This window comes from Diabrotica virgifera, chromosome 10 (genome assembly GCF_917563875.1).
Source record: "Diabrotica virgifera virgifera chromosome 10, PGI_DIABVI_V3a".
Classification (NCBI taxonomy): Eukaryota; Metazoa; Arthropoda; class Insecta; order Coleoptera; family Chrysomelidae; genus Diabrotica; species Diabrotica virgifera.
Window position 1 is genome coordinate 26,873,122 of NC_065452.1, and position 20,176 is coordinate 26,893,297.

General features: G+C 34.6%; 1 protein-coding gene across 2 annotated transcripts in view; it reads left to right on the forward strand.

Annotated features, from left to right (window-relative positions):
* LOC126893302 (monocarboxylate transporter 13) overlaps positions 1 to 20,176 on the forward strand; it is a 265,737-nt gene that overhangs the window by 145,872 nt on the left and 99,689 nt on the right. The window lies entirely within an intron of this gene.

Sequence of the window (20,176 nt, forward strand, 5' to 3'; positions counted from 1 at the left end):
TTAAATATTCTTTTGTGAATTATTTTTAAAAATACTTTCAGTGTGTGGCTCATCAATGCTATAGTTCTGTGGTCTGAACACTCTCTGGCGTTATTCGTCTTCGGGATTGTGACAAAAGTAGAGGACAGCCATTTCTTTGGTATGATGCCTGTTCTATAAATTGTGTTAAAGAGGTTCACCATTATTTCAAGTGTGTCGTCGTCTATAAGTTTCAACAATTCTACAGGTTTATAACACAAGGATGTTATTAAAGATGAGAAATTTGACCTCGGACTTCCGGTTTTAGGTTGCAATTGGAAGTACTGTTTTAAAGTCGCCGAAATAGTACAAGCAATATATTATTCGACGCGCCTTACGAAGACAAAATCAAATATATACTTGTAGTTTTATGCCTGTCTGTCCGTCTATCCGCGAATATAACTCCTCATTAAAACAGATAGAATGGCAAATGAGATATCGAATGAAAGCTTATATCCCAAAAATGATATTAGAAGTAAGACATTTGACCTCGTACTTCCGGTTCCAGAGTTGCAGTCGGAATTAATGTTTTAAAATCGATGAATAGTTCAAAAGATATATCACTCGACGCGGCTTAGCAATATGAGAACCGCCCATCTGGTTGGTGGGCGTCCTCTGCTTTGTAGTGCTTCTTCTCGTGGCCTCCACTCGACAATACGTTTTGTTCATCGGTTGTCTGACAATCTGGCGACGTGTCCTGCCCAATTCCACTTTAGCGACGCGATTTTTTCGACAGCGTCTGTGGTTTTTGTTTTACGGCGTATTTCTTCGTTTGGGATTCGGTCCCTCAGGGAGACACCCAAGATCTGGCGTTCCATAGCTCTCTGAGTTTTGCGAATCTTGTTCACTACCTTTTTTGTGAGTGTTAATGTTTCCGCTCCATAAGTGAGTACAGGCAATACACACTGGTCAAAGATTTTCCTTTTTAGGCATATGGGTAAGTCCAATGTAAATACATAGTTCAGTTTGCCAAACGCTGCCCAGGCTAATCCCATGCAACGTGGGATCTTGCACGTCTGGTTATCTGTTCCCAACCGAATTTCATGTCTCAAGTACTTATAAGACGCAGTCTGCTCAATATCCATTCCATCAACAACAATATTACGATTTAGCACCTGATTAGACATTATTTGCGTCTTTTTGATGTTAATCTTTAGTCCTACATCTAAGGAATCGTGATATAACTTGTTCAACATTATTATTGCATCATCCATACGATCGGCTATAAGGACGATGTTATCTGCGAATCTCAAATGACTGAGCTTCTTTCCATTTATATTGATACCACATTCACTAAAATCTGCTTTCTTAAAAGTGTGTTCTAAAAGGGCTGTGAATAGCTTTGGTGAGATCGTGTCTCCTTGGCGTACTCCTTGCTGTATACAGAATTTATTTGTTTGTTATTCGGATAGTGTCACGCTAGCCATTGCTTTGTGGTAGATATATTTTATCATGTTAGTGTAGCGATGGTCTATTCGGCATTCTGTCAATGCTTTTAACATTTTCTGCTGCCTTTTGGTATTGAATGCTTTCTTGTAGTCCACGAATATCAGTGCCAATGGTTTGTTGTATTCTGCAAACTTCTCTATCAGCTTTTTTATTTACCAGTACCAGTATATACCAGTAAGTGGTCGTTAATGCTATATTCGGATCTAAACCTAGTTTGTTTTCTAGACTGATAGAAGTCTAACTAAGCCTCCAGTCTTTTTTTGGATAATTTTTGTAAAAATTTTATATTTGTGTAATAGCAAACTGATAGGACGGTAGTTTTTTTAGATATGTTATGTCACCTTTATTGTGTAATAAAACAATGACTGCATTGTTCCATCGAGAAGGGGTTTTTCTTTGGTAAATGCATTCGGTGAAAAGATTGGCCAAAGCCTGGATATTTTTATATCCACCTTGTTTGATTGCCTCGATCACTACTCTGTCATCGCCAGGGGCCAGGGGATTTATTATTTTTCATTTCTGAAAGTGTTTTTTTTAACTTCGTATGGTGTTACTTCTGGCATTAATTCTGATCCCTGGTTTGTGATTTTGGGTAAGGGCTGATCTTGCCTTTCGATGATGCTCTCATACATTTCGCGATAAAACGATTCGACAACCTTGAGGATTTCGGCTGTATCGGTAGCAATGTTGCTATCTCTGTTTCTTATTCTATACAAATTTTTGTTGCCAATGGTCGTATTTCGCCGCAAACCTTTTAAACTTTTGTTTTCTTGAATTATTTGAGTTATTTCTCTTGTATGTCTTGAGTTATTTCTCTTATATCTTTTCGGATTGATCGGTGGATATCTTTATTTAATTTCTTCAGTGTTGTGTAGTTGGAGTCGAATTTTTCCGTCAGCTGTCTTCTTTAACTTATTTACTCTTTGGTATTTTGGCTTAATTTTTCTTTATGAGTCACGTTGGGCAGCACTCCCTTTCTGTTTCTTTTAGTGCCTTAGTTATGAGATTATTTGCATGTTCAATGTCTTCTATTTCGTTTTGTAAGTCTTGTGTGCGTCTGGTTAGTATATCTTCATAGTTGTCGTTGTTTTCTGGAGGAATTCATTTCTTCTTTCATGTTTTGAAGATCATGGTTCTCTCTAAGTTTACATTTAATCGTATCTTTGCTCGGATTAATCTGTGGTCGTCACAGTTCAGGTCACATTGGGTGAAAACCTAGGACTTACGAAGTCAAACTGCTTGTTTTTGATGAAGAATCCGCAAAGAAGCCGAATCAGAAATTTTTCTCATACGGGAAAGGCCTCACAACACGGACTATTATGTTTGCTGCGTAGCTCTCGCAGCGGACCTATGCCCGTTTGTTACCTGCCGCTTCTCCATGAACTATACAATCCAAGCCAACGATCGGAGCGGAGAGTGTGAATTTAGGTTACGACATGCAGTCGAATTTGGCGCTTTTAAGAATATCGATTCCTTTCTACAGCTGATCCGGTCACATGCCCTATCTTCTAACTTCTCTAATTTTTTAGACGGTAGTTTAGTTTAGCCGATCATGTTAGAATTGAAAACTATCTAAATTAGTTGACGTTCCAAAATAACTACACTATACGGGTTTGTAAGTAACAACATAAATTTTATTTTTACTACACCTGCTAATCACTATTATGCTATATGCTTGTTACATATTACTATTACCGTTGCGTGCACTTTAATAGCGTGAATAGCTTATCAATAAAAACATCTTGTATCTAATGATCATTCTACACTTCTCCAAGAAATTAACGAACCACCTTAAAAATTGGTCATTTTTAATATCTCGAGTTTCCTAAACCTGTTGTCCGATGTAAGTGATACTTTTACTTACTTACTTACTTAGTCCTAAGCCTTTGTACCTTTAGGTGTAAGGCTGGTGGAGTTGAGTTTGGCATTGTAGTCTCCATGCTTTCCGATCTTGCGTTAGGTTTCTTGCACTTTCCAATGTCAATCCCTTCTTCTCGACTTCTTTCCTGATTTCATCTACCCACATAACTCTTGGTCTTATTCTTTTGTTTTTCCCCTGCACTCTCGTTTCGAACACTCGTTTTGTAAGCCTCTCGTTCGACATTCTACACACGTGCCCGAACCATCTAAGTTGTCCCTCCACTATTTTTTCATTAATTGGTTCCAGTTTTAGGTTTTGTCTAATTGTTTCGTTTCGTATTTTGTCTGTCCTCTTTCTGTTTGCTATTTTCCTCAGGAACCTCATTTCCATAGAATTGACTCTGAATTTTTGTCTCCCCGTCAATGTCCATGTCTCGCTGCTATACATGATTGTTGGTCTAACTACTGATTTAACGACTGCCGTTTTTACTTTCTCCGGTATCTCTTTTTTCCCCAAAAATGTTGTTTTCATAGCGTTAAATAAGCTTCCTGTTCGTCCCATTCTCTCGTTTATTTCCATGTCTTGTTTACCATTTGCTTCGATTATTACTCCTAGGTATTTAAAATATTCCACTTGCTCTAGTTGTTTCCCGTCTAATTCTATTGCGTGTGTAAGTGATACTTTTAACATGTTCTTAATTCTTTCTCTTATCGGCTTATTCTTTAACAATATCGCTGTAATAATATTTTTGCTAGACAGGTAAATTGTCATTGTATACCGGGTGTATGACTCAAACTGTGTTTTTTTCGCCAAGTTGGCATCACCCTGTGAAATATTCTAGCATTTATAAAATACTGAAATTAATCCCAACTATAGCCTTAGGTTTTCTTAACATTCTGTTTTTTTATTTATTCGCTTAGGTTGGATAATATAAAAGTTAGGTACTTTAACAACTAGCCTTGTTTTTTATCAATACAGGATGTTTTTAAACGAGTATGGCAAACTTTAAGGGGTAATTCTGCATGAAAAAATAGTGACAGTTTGCTTTATAAACGTATGCCGGCAAATGCTTCGTTTACGAGAAGGGGGCGTTGAAATTTTTCTTACAAACTGACGATTTATAGCCCGATCAAAGAATACAAAACTTTACGAAAACCTCAAAAAAATAAAGGAAGAATGAAAATTTGGGAATAGGTAGTTGAAATTGTCTATTATTATATAAGAACAAGTTTAAAATTCTACATCCCCTCCATTTTACAAAAATGGAGGGGAACACCCCCTTATCAAGGGTGAAAAATATTTTTAAAATAACGTCATTTAACGACATTTAAAATAAGTCCGGAATTGGATAAAATGACTAATTCTAAGCAACTTTTGTTCTATAGAGTTTTTTCACTAAGTCAATACTTTTAAAGTTATTTGCGAGTGAATATGTTTATTTTTAACAGGTTGACTGCCACAAAAAAATGTTTAAAAATGTTCATGGTGCCAAGTTAAAAAAAGTGTATCTGGAAACTAACTGAAATACTTCCATTACTAATGTTGGACCAATTTTATTCATTAGTACCAATTTTTGAAAAAAATATGTCAGCGGTCGAATACGACCGCCGCGCGCCGGGCGTAGCCGACATACTTATTCCCGTGGTGCCAAGCGGTCGTTCAGGCGGTCGTTCTGTTCTGTTCGAGATCGATACAAATTCATACTTTGGTGAAAAATTTATATGATAAAATGAAAAAATACAGTAAAGGATGTTATAAAGAGAAGAATCGGGGAAGCATAACAAAAAATCGGGTCAAAAAAGTAGTAACTTACTGTGACAGTTGTGAAGGTCAACCACACCATTGTTTAGATTGTTTCAACAAACATTCCAAATAACTGATAATTTTTAATTTCTTTCATGTTCTTATCTAACTTTTGTATGTTATTAGTTTGGAATAAATAATATTTTTTACATTTTTATATTCTTTACTCAAAATAAAGGGGTCTACCCCAAAATCCCGACAGCCAAAATCCCGACAGCCACAATCCCGACGGCCAAAATCCCGACACGCCAGAATCCCGACAGGCCAAAATCCTGACAGGCCAGAATCCCGACAGGTTTGATAAGTTTCTTTTTAACATATAATTACATTTATTTCTTGTTTTTTGTTTATGACCATCTGTTTTTTATTTTTTGTTACTAAACAAAAGTATTTTGTATTAAAAGTATTAAACAAAAGTCGGAATTTTAACTTATGCGAGGATTGTTGCATGTCGAGATTTTGGCCTGTCGGGGTTCTGGCGTGTCGGGATTCTGGCGTGTCGGTGTTTTGGCCGTCGGGATTTTGGCTGTCGGGATTTTGGGCGGCACCGAAAATAAAGACATATCAAAATTTCGATATTATTGCAGTCTCCCCTATTCTGCCAAAATGAAAACTGATATGTACATGCGACGACTGTATGCCACAGCGGTCGAATACTGCAATAAATCCGCTTCTCTACACGACCTATGGCAAACCAGGAACTATATCACAGACCGTATCAAATCGGTTGTATACGACCGCCGCACAGTGGGGCAGGAAAATACTAAATGCAGTATTTTCTGTGGCATTCATTTTAATTAAATAGTACACAATCCTGCGTATGATTTGGCATCATTTTTTCCCATTAAATCCCCCTCCACCAGTTGTGACGCGTCGCAAAGGGCACATGGTCCCGTGTTGACAATGCATAGGCCGCGATAACGTGATTCGACTTAAGTTTGATCCACTTATTTCAAGTCAAAAGTTAATTTACTAGTAAAATTGGCTACGGATGTTTGATCTTCAGGAAAGTAACAATATTATTACAGATGTGATATAATAATTAAGTAAATATAGTCTCTTATAATATGTTGTTTAAAATTACCTGTACAAAATATCAAAATACGCATTTTTCAAAAAGAGCAAGTGATTTGTTAGTGTTCCCAGACTGATCCAACTTTAATTTTGTTTTATTTTGAAAGCTTGAGTATTATTCTTTAAAAAGTCATTTTAACTTTTTGCTCATATTTGCTCCTTTTTTCATAATTTTATTTTTTGTAAGGTTATGTTCACCTAATTAAATTGAATAACACTCTATTCTAATTTTTCGTTATTTGCATAATTCAAGCATAATAATTCAAGAAAGTGTAGTAGATCCAAAACAAATTAAGATGTATTCCACTTTTTGTTGATTAGTAGTGATCCACTGATCACAAGCAAAAGAAACCTAAAAAGAAAGAAATTAGAACACCTGCCAGTGGAAACACTGCATATAAGTGAATAATATCTTATGTTCAAATATCCGAATGTGCAAGATGTTGACGTCACATCTGATGATTTTGATGATGATCTGTAGTTTAAGTTTTTCAATATTTTACCTACAACATTTTATGTCATTCTTATAAATATGCGGTAAATGGTTTTTAAAGAACAATTTGGTTAACCAATTTTTCAAAAATAATGTTAACACAATTGTTTTGAGATATAAATAATATTAGATAATAAATCTACATAAAAACAAGTAAATTAGACTGTAGATTTATTTTAAATTAAAATTACTAAACTTCAAATATCATTTAAATCAATATCGGTAGTAACTACGGACATGCAGCTTTGAAAATTTTGAGCAAAACATTTTTTGAACAAGCCATCCTTCAAGGAAAAATATTTGTAAAGCGAGACCCAGGAAGAAGAAGAACATCCTGGTTAAAGAACTTCAGAACCTGCTTTAACACAACATCTGTGCAGCTTTTCCGCACTGCTGAAGATAAAATAAAGATTGCCATGATGATCGCCAACATTCGTCACGGATAGGCACATTGAGAAGAAGAAGAAAACATTGAAAAAACATCGTTTTTGTTTATGTACACACAACTTATAATATTTGAAAAAAAAATTGGCCATAATATATCGACAATGATTTAATGCCAACTTATGTTGTCTCTTGCCCCACTGTGCGCCGTGGCATAAAGTACTTACTGAACTGTCGGTCGTATACGCCCGCCTGGCAGTTAACCTGTTAACAAAGAAAAACATGTTTTTTGCAAATAACTCAAAAAGTAAGTATTTTATCGAAAAAAATATTCTTAGCAAAAATATAGCTTATAAAAAAGTGAAAAAAATACATAAAATCTGTAGACCCAGTAGAAGCAGAGTTGTACCAAATGAAAAGTAGGTTCTTTTTCCTCAAATTCCAAATCGAATATTTCGGGAAAATTCGGATAAAACTCATTTCAACTTTTTTAAATTGTTTAAAAAAAAGGTTTATTTTTGTTTTTTAAAGAAACTTCTAACATTAAAAGTACGTGAGTTACGCTCAAAATATTGTTGGCCCATTTTATTGTTTCCAAAAATAATCGCGAATATTACCCCCTAATTAGCATCCCAAATAAAATTAATCGTTACCGCTTCACAAGTAGTTACTTTGCTTATGTATTCTTTATATGACCTGTAAGTTTCATCGGTTCAAAGTGCTTATTTTTAAAAAGGGTGTAGTTAAAATGGCGTGAACGAGTCACTAATCACGAGTGTATGCAAATTTTGAACAGCCATAGCATAACCAATTTTTTTCTAACAGGAAAACAAGAAATCTAAAATATTCAGAAAAGTAAAACGTACATTTTATTACTCTTTGAGATTTTTAGTATTACTAATAATTTTTAAGTTATTTTAAAAATAAATTGGAATTTTTTTCAAAATTAAAAAAAGTTTATTATAAAACAATTTTTTTTTTTAAATGAGCACTTTGAACCAATGAAACTTACAGATGATATAAACAAATCATAAGTAAAGTAACCTGTGAAGCGGTAACGATTAATTTTATTTTGAAGGTAATAAGGGGGTGATTTTCGCGATTCTTTTTACCAAAAATAAAAACAAACCAACAATATTTTGAGCGTAACTCACTTACTTTTAATGTTAAAAGTTAAAAAAAATAAAAATAAACCTTTTTTTAAACACTTTAAACAAGTTGTAATGAGTTTTCCCCGAAAATTGCTCCGTTTTTGGGTTATTTCACGTTGAAATATTCGATTTGAAATTTGACGAAGAAGAACTTACTTTTCATTAGCTACAACTCTGCTTCTACTGGGACAAATGGTCTACACCACTTTTTCACTTTTTTATAGGCTATATTTTTGCTAAGAATATTTTTTTCGATAAAATACTTACTTTTTGAGTTATTTGCAAAAAACCGTTCAAAAACATGTTTTTCTTTGTTAAAAATGAACATTATTCACTCGCAAATAACTCGAAAAGTATTGACTTAGTAAAAAACTCTATAGAATAAAAGTTGTTTAGAATTAGTCATTTTATCCAATTCCGGACTTATTTTGAATGTATATATTTTTCACCCTCGAGAAGAGGGTATTCCCCACCATTATCGGAAAATGGAGGGGATGGAGAATTGTAAACTTTTTCTTATATATTAATAGGCAATTTCAACTACATATTCCTAAATTTTCATCATTCCTTTATTTTTTTGGGTCAGATTGTTCTTTGATCGGGCTATCATTTATTGTTCTAAAACCTGTTGAGATAGGCAAATGAAATTTGGTGGGTTTGAAGAGGTAGTACTTGTGCATTTTTTGACATACAATTAAGAATTTTAAGTCCACCATTGGCGCACATAAGGGTCATATTACCCGTATGGTATTGGTATGGCTCATGTAGCATATTCTGATCATTTTACGTTAACACCAGATTCGAATGCTTGGATTCTTTTTTTGTTTAAGATTTTTGAAGCATTTTACTATTAAAAGATATCCCATTTTTAAAAGTAACCCCGCCTACCAATAATCCTTCTAGTCCAGTGGTTCCCAACCTTTTATGTCTGGCGATTCACTTTCTGATGTTTTTACATATTCGCGACCCATCCCTTACCCATGAAAATAAAGAACACAGTCACTGTACCCTACTCACCTACTGTAAGAGCCACGGCGCGACCCATCTGAAATGGGTCGCGACCCACCGGTTGGGAAACGCTGTTCTAGATGTTCTGATCTTATCCTAACCGATTTCAAAAAAATGTTTAATTTAAAAGCATAAGATAGAGGGTCAGTGGCGGATCCAGAATTTTTTTGGATGGGGGTCATGGATTTTAAGAGTGATTTAATTACTTTTCTTTAATGCAAGGTCACTCAGTCTTACCACCCCTAGGATAAGAGGGTTTACAATTAATTTTTGGATGGGCATATTTTTTTTTGTTTGACGGCTCTCGGTTTTTCTTTTTTTAGGATTAATGAATTGATATTTATTTTCGTCGGGGATCATGACCCCCGTGACAACCCCCTTAGATCCGCCACTGTAGAGGGTCTGACACCTATGTTTTGAGTCTGTCCGACCCTGATTATTCCTCATAGTAAAGGATCCGATATAAGATCGAGCTGCACCGATCTGACCGCCAGATCTAATTTTGTTCTAACTATCATCATCATCATCATCATCATCATCCTGATCCTCCAACCAATTCACGTCCACTGCTGGACATAGGTCTCCCCCAATTGTTTCCACACTTCACGGTTTTGTGCTGATTGTTGCCAGTTTTTACTAATCCGCCTGATATCATATGTCCATCGTGTAGGCGGCCTTCCTCTACTGCGTTTATCTTCTCTTGGTCTCCATTCCATCAGCTTTCGTGTCCATCTTGAATCTTTCAGCCTGGCGACGTGCCCTGCCCAGTTCCATTTAAGCCTGGTGATACGTTCTATAACATCTGCCATACCGGTTCTTTGTCTGAGATCTTCATTTCTTATTTTATCCCGTAGGGTTACACCCAGCATGGATCTTTCCATACGCCTAAAATCCCCACACAGGATTGTAAAGTGGGTGGGTGTGTCTTTTAGAGCTACAGATATATCATCATAAAAGTCTTCAACTTCTTCGTCTGGATGTTGTGTTGTTGGATCGTATACCTGGATAATTTTCAGTTTATACCTGTTGTTAAGCTTTAGGGTTACATAGGCAACTCTTGTAGACACACTTTTTATATCAACTACGTTCTTCTTATGTTTTTTATGGATGAAGAAACCGACTCCTCCAATGCTATAGAAGAGGTGTCCTGATTTCAGCGTCTTTAAGTTTTCACCACGGTGTCTTATTTCGCAGATTCCTATTACGTCCCATTTAATTTCTTTGATTGCATCTTCCATTTCGAAGAATTTTTCTTCTGACAATAGAGTTCTGGAATTATAGGTGGCAACGTAGAAAGAAAAGGGTTTTCGTATTTCTCGTTTCTGTCAGTTTTTTGTCCCCCCAGAATCCTTGGGACAGACTGATAAATCAGTGTGAGACTCTGGATTTATCCTACTCACCTGGGGTCTTTCCGTCTTTGTTTTAAAATCTGACATTTCGATTTGTTTGAGGGGATGTTGGCAACATAAAACACCACGCTTGCCGAACGGGTTGGTGAGTCGCAGTATAGAAGCCAATCAAACTGCTGCAGTCTTGCCTCCTACTATCCAATATTAGGCCGGTCCTAATGCTGCTTACCATTTTCAGGAATATTCTGCCCTGTGATGGATGACCGAAGTTATCGTTAACGTAAAGTTATCCTGTAGTTATGTTATAACCATCGAATTGGTGTGATGTATCATACTTAACTTAACTATTTGCGTTATTTCTTGACAGTTCTTGAGTTATCTGGTCACTTTATAACGCGACGTTAAACCTCAAGTTATGAGATAACTCTGTAGTTATGCAAGGTTAGGTTCATCTTTTGACTTGTTTTTAGACAGAAATCAAGTGAATTTAGAAGCTAGTAATTTAATAATTAAGAATAGAAGGGTAATACAATTTTAAAAATTATACAAAAATCAAATCGAGCGATATAAGTTGAAATTTTATTTTAAGTACCTACTGAGCTTTCTATCCAGAGTTGCCAGATGATATTTTATAAATCCCCCACTTAGAAACTGAAATTCCCTGAAATTGAAGCTCAAATACCCCAAAGTCCCCAAATTTAAATTGTTGCCGCATTTTAATAAATTATTAGTCAAATGAAGAGAACAGTAAAGCAAAATTCATACTACAATATCAACGAGGGCCATGGAAATAATTCATAGTTCCTATCGTCTTCGATTATATGGGAATATAATATACAGTTCTATGTACATTCGCAAATTTAATTTACCATGACCCCTTAAAATCATCCATAATTTTCCGCCCCCAAAAAATCCCACTACAATTTCTGCTTAGAAAAATTTCAATAGACGCTTTCAAATTAACCCAAAATTTTGGGAAAATACACCAATCTGGCAACCCTGTTTCTATCTACCGTTTGAAAGCAACTTAGAAACACCAAGGAACCCAAACAGCTGTTTGCTGTTCGGTCATCGGCCGTAGCCGACGACGGGTATGTTCGGAACAATCTCTCGCGCTCACTCCAACTTGTACTATTTGTACATAAGGTTCTCTTTGTTACTTCAAAATTTGTTCCTTAAAACTTCTTTCTAATATAACGTTGATGATATAACTATTTCATAACTGGGAGCGATACATCACACCAAATTTTACCTATACAGTTATGAGCACGTTATTCCTGAGAGTTATCTTAACTTTAACTCAAACGTTAAACTTAACTTCGGTCATCCATCACACGACTGATTTATCGACCTTCCGGTCTAGATCCGTAATGTTCTGCGTTAACAGGGGCACCTCGTGTAGGATGTGGCTCTTCACCACGCATTACGGTCTTGACTAGAGATAGGCTAAGGCTCCACTTGGAAGAGCTATATTCGCTTCATCTAGCCCTGTGAGATTGTGAGGACCAGTGTTCAGTCAATATGATACAAAGGTACTACCTCTCTAAGCCTACTAACCCCCCCCCCTCTGACTATAATAATTAATTAATAATTAAAAATGACTTTTTTTTATAAATTTTAAATAAAATTTCTCGGCCCGGATAGATATTGTCTTAGATTTTTTGGATCATTCGAATCAAAAAAATGTCTGTAATTTTTCTCTTAAGTTGATCCTTTTCGAGTTATAAACAATTTAAAACTAAAAAATAACGAAAGATGTCGATTTTCAAGGCTCAAAAACATAAGTAAAAAATATTAGTTTTGTAATAATCAAGTACCTAAATTCAAGTTAAACCTTTTTGTATCAGGTCCCGATAAGAATTTTTTGCCATGTTTTATTCTAAAATATAATTTTTAATTGTTAATGAGAAAGGTTCCTTATGGGAATACTGGCAATCGAGCTGCAGTAACAAGTAACAAACAATTTTTTAAAATGAAATACATAAGTCCAAAATACTTGTCAATAACTGATAGAATAGGGTTTAAACTTGAATTTATGTACAGGGTGTCCCAAATTGGTATGTTTTGTAGTGTATACCGAAAACTAGAGGAGATAGAAAAAAAGTAGTTAGGATGTCATGACTTCTTTTTTCGTTAAAGTAACGATTGTTCAATCAAATCATCAATAGCTCCTCGCATTATCGAGATACTGGGCGATTATTGAAAAATGTCGAAAACGACAGGGTTACAGATCTTCTTTATTCAGAAAAATTTTAAAACACTTTATAGGAACTATTGATAGATATATTATGGACGGATTCAGTGGCGTACAAAAAACTTTTTTAGGGGGTCTCGTTAAGGAAATATAAACCATACTTATGTTTTTTTAAATGGGACACCCTGTATATTTTGACATTTTTCGTTTACCTTTTTAATTCTCTTTCATCTGATATGACATATCATATATCTATTTTCAGTTGTTGGAGCTACCGTGCAAATAAATTGTTTATAGTTGACTTCAGGTTAAAGGCACTTAAAAATAAAACACTCGGTAACGTATTTTAACATTTTAATATTAGGGTACCAATCCTTGACATTTTTATTTAGCAAAAATAAAATCAATCAACTTAAAAAATAGGAATAACGAATTTACTAACAACAAAAAACTACTTTTTATAACATTAACATATGTTAATAACATTAACATAAACCAACAAACAACAATAATAAACAACGTAACAACTATAATTAATTTTACAAAAATATGAAAATTATAATAAATGTTCAAAATACTCCCCGTTTTGTTGTAATAATAATTGACTCCTTTTTCTTACAGATCTTACACAATTGAGTATATGCAGTGCATATTATGCACTGGTTTTATTTTTCTAAATGCTTGATAAATGCTTTGCAATAATTCTTCCTGTGTGTTAAATTCAGTTTTATAAATGTTGTTTTTTAAAAATCCTCAAATAAAAAAATCAGGAGGTTTTAGTTCTGGTGAACGAGGGGGCCACCTAACAGGACCATGAGTTCCAATCCACCGATTATGAAATTTTTCATTTAAATAATTTCTAACGAATTTTGCATTATGGGCAGGTGCTCCATCTTGTCGGAACCAAAATGTATTAAGATCAGCCAAATATTACTCATCAGAAATGTTATTTAAATTAGTTTCTAAGATGTTAGTTTATCGTCAAATACGTGATAAACTAATTTATTATGCTTGACAAAACAACTAACGTTAAAACCGAATCTGCCTTGCGTCCTGATCCCTTGAACTAAGTGGGAATTTGAGTCATTCCAATATAGTTCATTGTGTCGGTTAAATATTCCTGCACTGGATATGCGAGCTTCATTGCTAAATATTACCTTTGAATAAAAATTTGGATTTTCATTACATTTTTCTATATACCATTCTGCAAATTGTATCCTTCTCAAATAATCGTTAGGATATCAATATCGTGTCAATTATTATTACAACAAAACGGGGAGTATTTTGAACATTTATTATAATTTTCATATTTTTGTAAAATTAATTATAGTTGTTACGTTGTTTATTTTTGTTGTTTGTTGGTTTATGTTAATGTTATTATTTTTGTAAAATTAATTCTTGTAGTTAAGTAGTTTTTTGTTGTTAGTAAATTCGTTATTCCTAGTTTTTAAGTTGATTGATTTTATTTTTGCTAAATAAAAATGTCAAGGATTGGTACCCTAATATTAAAATGTTAAAATACGTTACCGAGTGTTTTATTTTTAAGTGCCTTTAACCTGAAGTCAACTATAAACAATTTATTTGCACGGTAGCTCCAACAACTGAAAATAGATATATGATATGTCATATCAGATTAAAGAGAATTAAAAAGGTAAACGAAAAATGTCAAAATATACAGGGTGTCCCATTTAAAAAAACATAAGTATGTTTTATATTTCCTTAACGAGACCCCCTAAAAAAGTTTTTTGTACGCCACTGAATCCGTCCATAATATATCTATCAAAAGTTCCTATAAAGTTTTTTAAAATTTTTCTTAATAAAGAAGATCTGTAACCCTTTCGTTTTCGACATTTTTCAATAATCGCCCAGTATCTCGATAATGTGAGGAGCTATTGATGATTTGATTGGGCAATCGTTACTTTAACGAAAAAAGAAGTCATGACATCTTAACTACTTTTTTTCTATCTCCTCTAGTTTTCGGTATACACTGCAAAACATACCAATTTGGGACACCCTGTACTTCGTAATTTCAAAAATGATATTTTTACTTATGTTTTTGATCCTTGAAAATCGTCATTTCGTTCTTTTTTCAGTTTTAAATGATTTATAACTCGAAAACGATCCACTTAGAGAAAAATTACAAAAGACCTTTGTTCTTTAGAATGGTCCAAAAAATATGAAATAATACTGCGTGGGTTGAATTTTTTTTTAATTTATAAAAAAGTCGTTTTTTAATTATTAATTAATTATCGTCACAACAAAATTTTGATCGGTAAAAACAACCTCTTGTTTTTTATGATTGTTAACATATCCAATAAATTATCCATTAAACAGATCGACCTTATATCGTATCTTAAGTGGCGTTTAGACGCCGCGATAAATACGAGCAATTTATTGTGACGATAAATTGCTACGATTTAATGATTTTTAAACCTGTTGAGACGCTGCGATATATTGTCGCGATTGATTATAAACAGAAACAACTCGATCGTTACAATAAATTGATGCAATCCGATACCAACTCCAATTCCGATAAATCGCTGCGATGTACCGTTTACACACAACGATACATTGAAACAATTCGATTGATATCGATAAATTGCTCAGATTTATCGCGGTGTCTAAACGCTGCCTTAGACTATCAATTTCACTATGAATTTACGACATCTGACCACAAACTAACTATTTTAATCCTGTTCAGGTTTTGTAGGCTGAAAACTTCTCATAAAAATGGAGATTATCATCAAATAAACGTTGGACAATAAAAACTAAGTAATAATTGTTAATTTTACATAATGGGTTCGTTTGATAATACTTTGTAATTATTACTAATTAACATCATGCATTTAAATGTCCTACAGTCAAAACAGAAATGTTAAACATGAATTAATTATTATACGTTGTTTTGAACAACGTCAAGTGTTAAGACAATTTGCAATAATTCCAAGGTTTTCTGTATTTCTATTACGGAATGTAATGAGCTTGAGTTTATTACATGGTTGACTGGTTGTCTAAATCTGGGATCCAACAGAACGTTGCGTGAAATAGAAAATATGTCATAATCATCATCATCATCATCATCATCATCATCATCATCATCATCATCATCATCATCATCATCATCATCATCATCATCATCATCATCATCATCATCCAGCTTCTTCTCTTGTCTACTGCAGGACATAAGCCTCCTCGGCACGTCTCCAGGAAGTTCGATCTTGTGCTAATTGCATCCATCTATTCTCTTTATGTCATCTGTCCAGCGTGTTGGTGGTCTGCCTCTGCTTCTCTTGTCCATGCGAGGTCTCAATTCTAATAGTCTTTCTGCCCAACTGTCATCCTTCAGTCTCGTTATATGTCCGGCGAAACCCCATTTTATATATATCTACGGGGGCCTAAAGCCTTGGTTTCCTCGAAAGCGGCACCGACAAACTAAGTGATATTCCAGCAGAGGAGAAAGTTATAATAGGAGGTGATTTCAATGCACATGTGGGCCAAACCAAGACAGGATATGAAACAATACATGGGGGATTAGGCTTTGGAACTAGAAATGAAGCTGGAGATGACATGCTTGAATTAGCAACAGCATTGGATATGGCGATTGTTAACACATTCTTTAAAAAGAGAGAAACTCAACTTATTACCTACAAAAGTGGACAACATCAATCCCAAATAGACTACTTCATGATAAGGAAAGAAGACATACGTGAATGCAAGGACTGCAAGGTAATAGTTAGTGAGACAGTAAGCCAACAACATAAGCTGCTTGTTCTGAACATCGAAGTAAAAAGCGAAACTAAACAAAAATATCGGAGAGGACCACAAAAAATCAAGTGGTGGCTGCTGAAAGATGAGAAAGAAGGTCTATTCAGGAGAAGAATAGTAGAAAAAACATGTTGGAACATGAAAGGAAGCCCTAATACAATTTGGAGAAAAATGGCCAGTAGTATTAGAGAGACTGCTATTGAAATACTTGGGAAAACGTCAGGAAAAAAGTTTGAGGATAAAGAGACTTGGTGGTGGTCAAAGGAAGTACAAGGAAAAATAAAAGAGAAGAGAAAATTATATAAAAAGTGGCAAGAAACCAGATCCGACACAGATCTTCAAAACTATATGGTGGCGAAAAAGAAAGCGAAACTAGCAGTAGCAAAAGCCAAAGCAGAAGCGTATTCAAACCTATACGATCAACTTGATACCAGGGAAGGCGAAACGAAGATATAATATAAAATAGCCAAACAGAGAGCAAAGAAAGCAAAAGATTTTAATCAGCTTAGATGTATCCGAGATGAAAATAATAAAATACTAGTTCACGAAAGGGATGTCAAAAAGAGATGGAGAAAGTACTTTGACAGCTTATTAAATGAAGAATTTGACAGACAGTCTGTAGAGTCAACGGAGACAGTAGCAGCAATGGTCGCCAAAATAACCAACGAGGAAGTGGCTCAAGCGCTTCAAAAAATAAAGAAAGGAAAAGCAGTAGGACCAGATGATATTCCTGGGGAAGTATGGAGAGCATTGGGAGAGACAGGACAAGGTGGCTAGCAGGTCTATTTAATAGAATTATGGAATTTGGACAAATGCCAGACGAATGGAGAAGCAGTATACTGGTACCTATGGAAATATCCGAGAATCAATTTGGCTTTATGCACGGTAGATCAACAACAGATGCAATTTTCATTATAAGGCAGTTGATGGAAAAATACAGGAGTAAAGAAACAAACGCGCATATGGTATTCATTGATCTTGAGAAAGCATATGATAGAGTTCCTCGAGAGATTCTGTGGTGGGCACTCAATAAGAAATGAGTCCCTGGTGAATATGTAAAGATTGTGAGGGATATGTATGAGGGAGTAACGACTAGTGTTAGGACAGGTGTGGGAGAGACTGATAAATTTCATGTGAAAGTAGGATTGCATCAAGGTTCTGTGCTTAGTCCGTATTTATTCTCATTAGTTTTGGACCAGATAACAGCGAAACTACAGGGTAACATTCCATGGTGCTTAATGTATGCTGATGATGTCGTGTTAGTAGGAAATAGTGAAAGAGACTTAGAACAAAAACTGGAACAGTGGAGACAAGCTCTGGAGGAAAAAGGTTTAAAACTTAGTAGGACAAAAACAGAGTATTTGGAATGTTCATTTAAAGATGGAGCTACTACAAATAAAATGGTATCTTTGGATAGTGAAATGATTGTGAAAAGCAATAGTTTTAAGTACCTAGGATCGGTATTACAGAGTAATGGAGAAATAGATGGAGATGCATGCAGTAGAATTAGGGCTGGATGGATGAAGTGGAAAGAAGCGAGTGGTGTGTTGTGTGACAGAAAAATCCCAATGAAGCTGAAGGGAAAATTCTATAAAACAGCCATAAGACCAACTATGATGTACGGAACTGAATGTTGGGCACTGAAAAAGAAAGAGGAACAACGAATGCATGTGTCGGAAATGAGAATGCTTAGATGGATGAGTGGAGTGACAAAGAAGGATAAAATTAGAAATGAGTAAATTAGGGGAAGTCTAGGTGTGGCACCAATTGATGCCAAAATGAGAGAGCATAGGTTGAGATGGTTTGGTCATGTTCAACGTCAAGACGTTAATCATCCAATACGAAGAGTAGCTGAAGTGCAGATTCCTGGAAGGAGTAGGAGAGGAAGACCAAAGAAGACCTGGGGAGAGACGATATGGCAGGACATGTTGGTAAAGGGGATTAACATTGATATGGCCCAAGATAGAATTGTGTGGAGAAATGCAATTAGGGAAGCCGACCCCGCATATGGATAAGGCAAAGAGAATGATGATGATTGGTTATAACTTTGTGAATACCCTGTATAACATAACAAACCTTTATATTTTTGTATTCCATTAAAAAAACATAAGTTTGGTCTGCCACTATGATATTGAATACCCTGTAACATTCTAACTAATTTTGTAATGTGAAGCTCAAAGTTGGCGACAAGTTTTGTTATTAACTTTAATTGCTATCTATTACTATAGCGGATCTACTAAGCTTTATCACACTAATCAATCACCCTGATTTTGTATTTACCTGTACAGGTGTGCTGCGCAGTAATGAACGCAACCTGTATCAGCAGCCAGATGGCCGGTACGGTGTTCGAGGAAGCATAGGGAACAATATATGAAAAAATCAGCTGTCTTAAAATAGTTTCTCGAAAACGTTGCTAGCTCTTAGACCATAAGTGGTGATCCGATCCACGATACACCCTTACTTCTAAAACTTTTAGATTTGATTGTTGGCGCATGATGAATCAATAGTTGACCTTATAGGTCAATTTACAATACATGTAAATTAAAATGTAATTCCGTACAGGTTGGAATAAATTTTTTATCAAAGTTTAGGTCAAAACAAAAGATATTTTCAAGAAAGTATTATGATTCATATGAGGGGATCATTGTTTAAATAATTAAAAATGGGTAATTTTTGCTCGTAATTTACTTTTTCAAGTGATGCGGTAATTCATGTTCATATTGAGGTTTTTGCAATTTTTTTCTGCAAAGCTGAAGAAACAATCATTTATACAGGATGTTTCATTGGGAAACGGAAATACTTTAATGGTGAATAGAGGTCACCGAGCCGGTTCTAGATATACTACATTTTTTGCCCTACCCGTGTATTATCGATTTCGCCCATTTCGTTCCTAAGCCATAACTTTAGAACCACCCTATATATTTTTTTGATATTTGGCACACATATGTCTCATTGAAAACCCAAACGACCGACATACTAACCAGAAGAAAAATCAAGGTCCGGATTAACAAAAAAATATAAAGTAATTGTTACCATATTGATTAATTCTGTCAAGGTGACAAGAAGCTGCCAGCAAAACTAAGAACAATCCCAATGTAATTAGAAAATCGATTCGAAATCTTAAAACGAGCAAGGAAATGCATCAGAAGAAAATGGCGGACATTTTGAGCAATTGTTTTAGTTCAAATATTTTTAATTTATGTTCAATTGTTGAATTGTTTAAACGAATTTTTTTTATTAGATATAGCTGTTTTTTTAATTCTTTACTAAATCATTAAAATATCCTAATTCTCACAATTCTAATTTTTAATGATGTGCATACAGCTACAAATCCAGAGAATCCATGAAGCCAGCGTAGTAAAAAGGTATTAAGTATTTTAAAATAAGTATTGATTCATTTACAATAAATTATTACGTTAATAATACCTGGTTTTTAATTTCAGAGTTCTTTAAAATTTCAATATAATTTCAAAATTGATTTAATTAAATCAACGGCGCAAAAAATTAAAATGAACCTTGAATCACAGGTTTTTATGCTCTTTTAAAATGCGCAGACAAATTTTCAAAATTTCAATATACAGGGTGTTGGTTCAAGGTCACAGTTACTTTATATTTTTTTGTTAATCC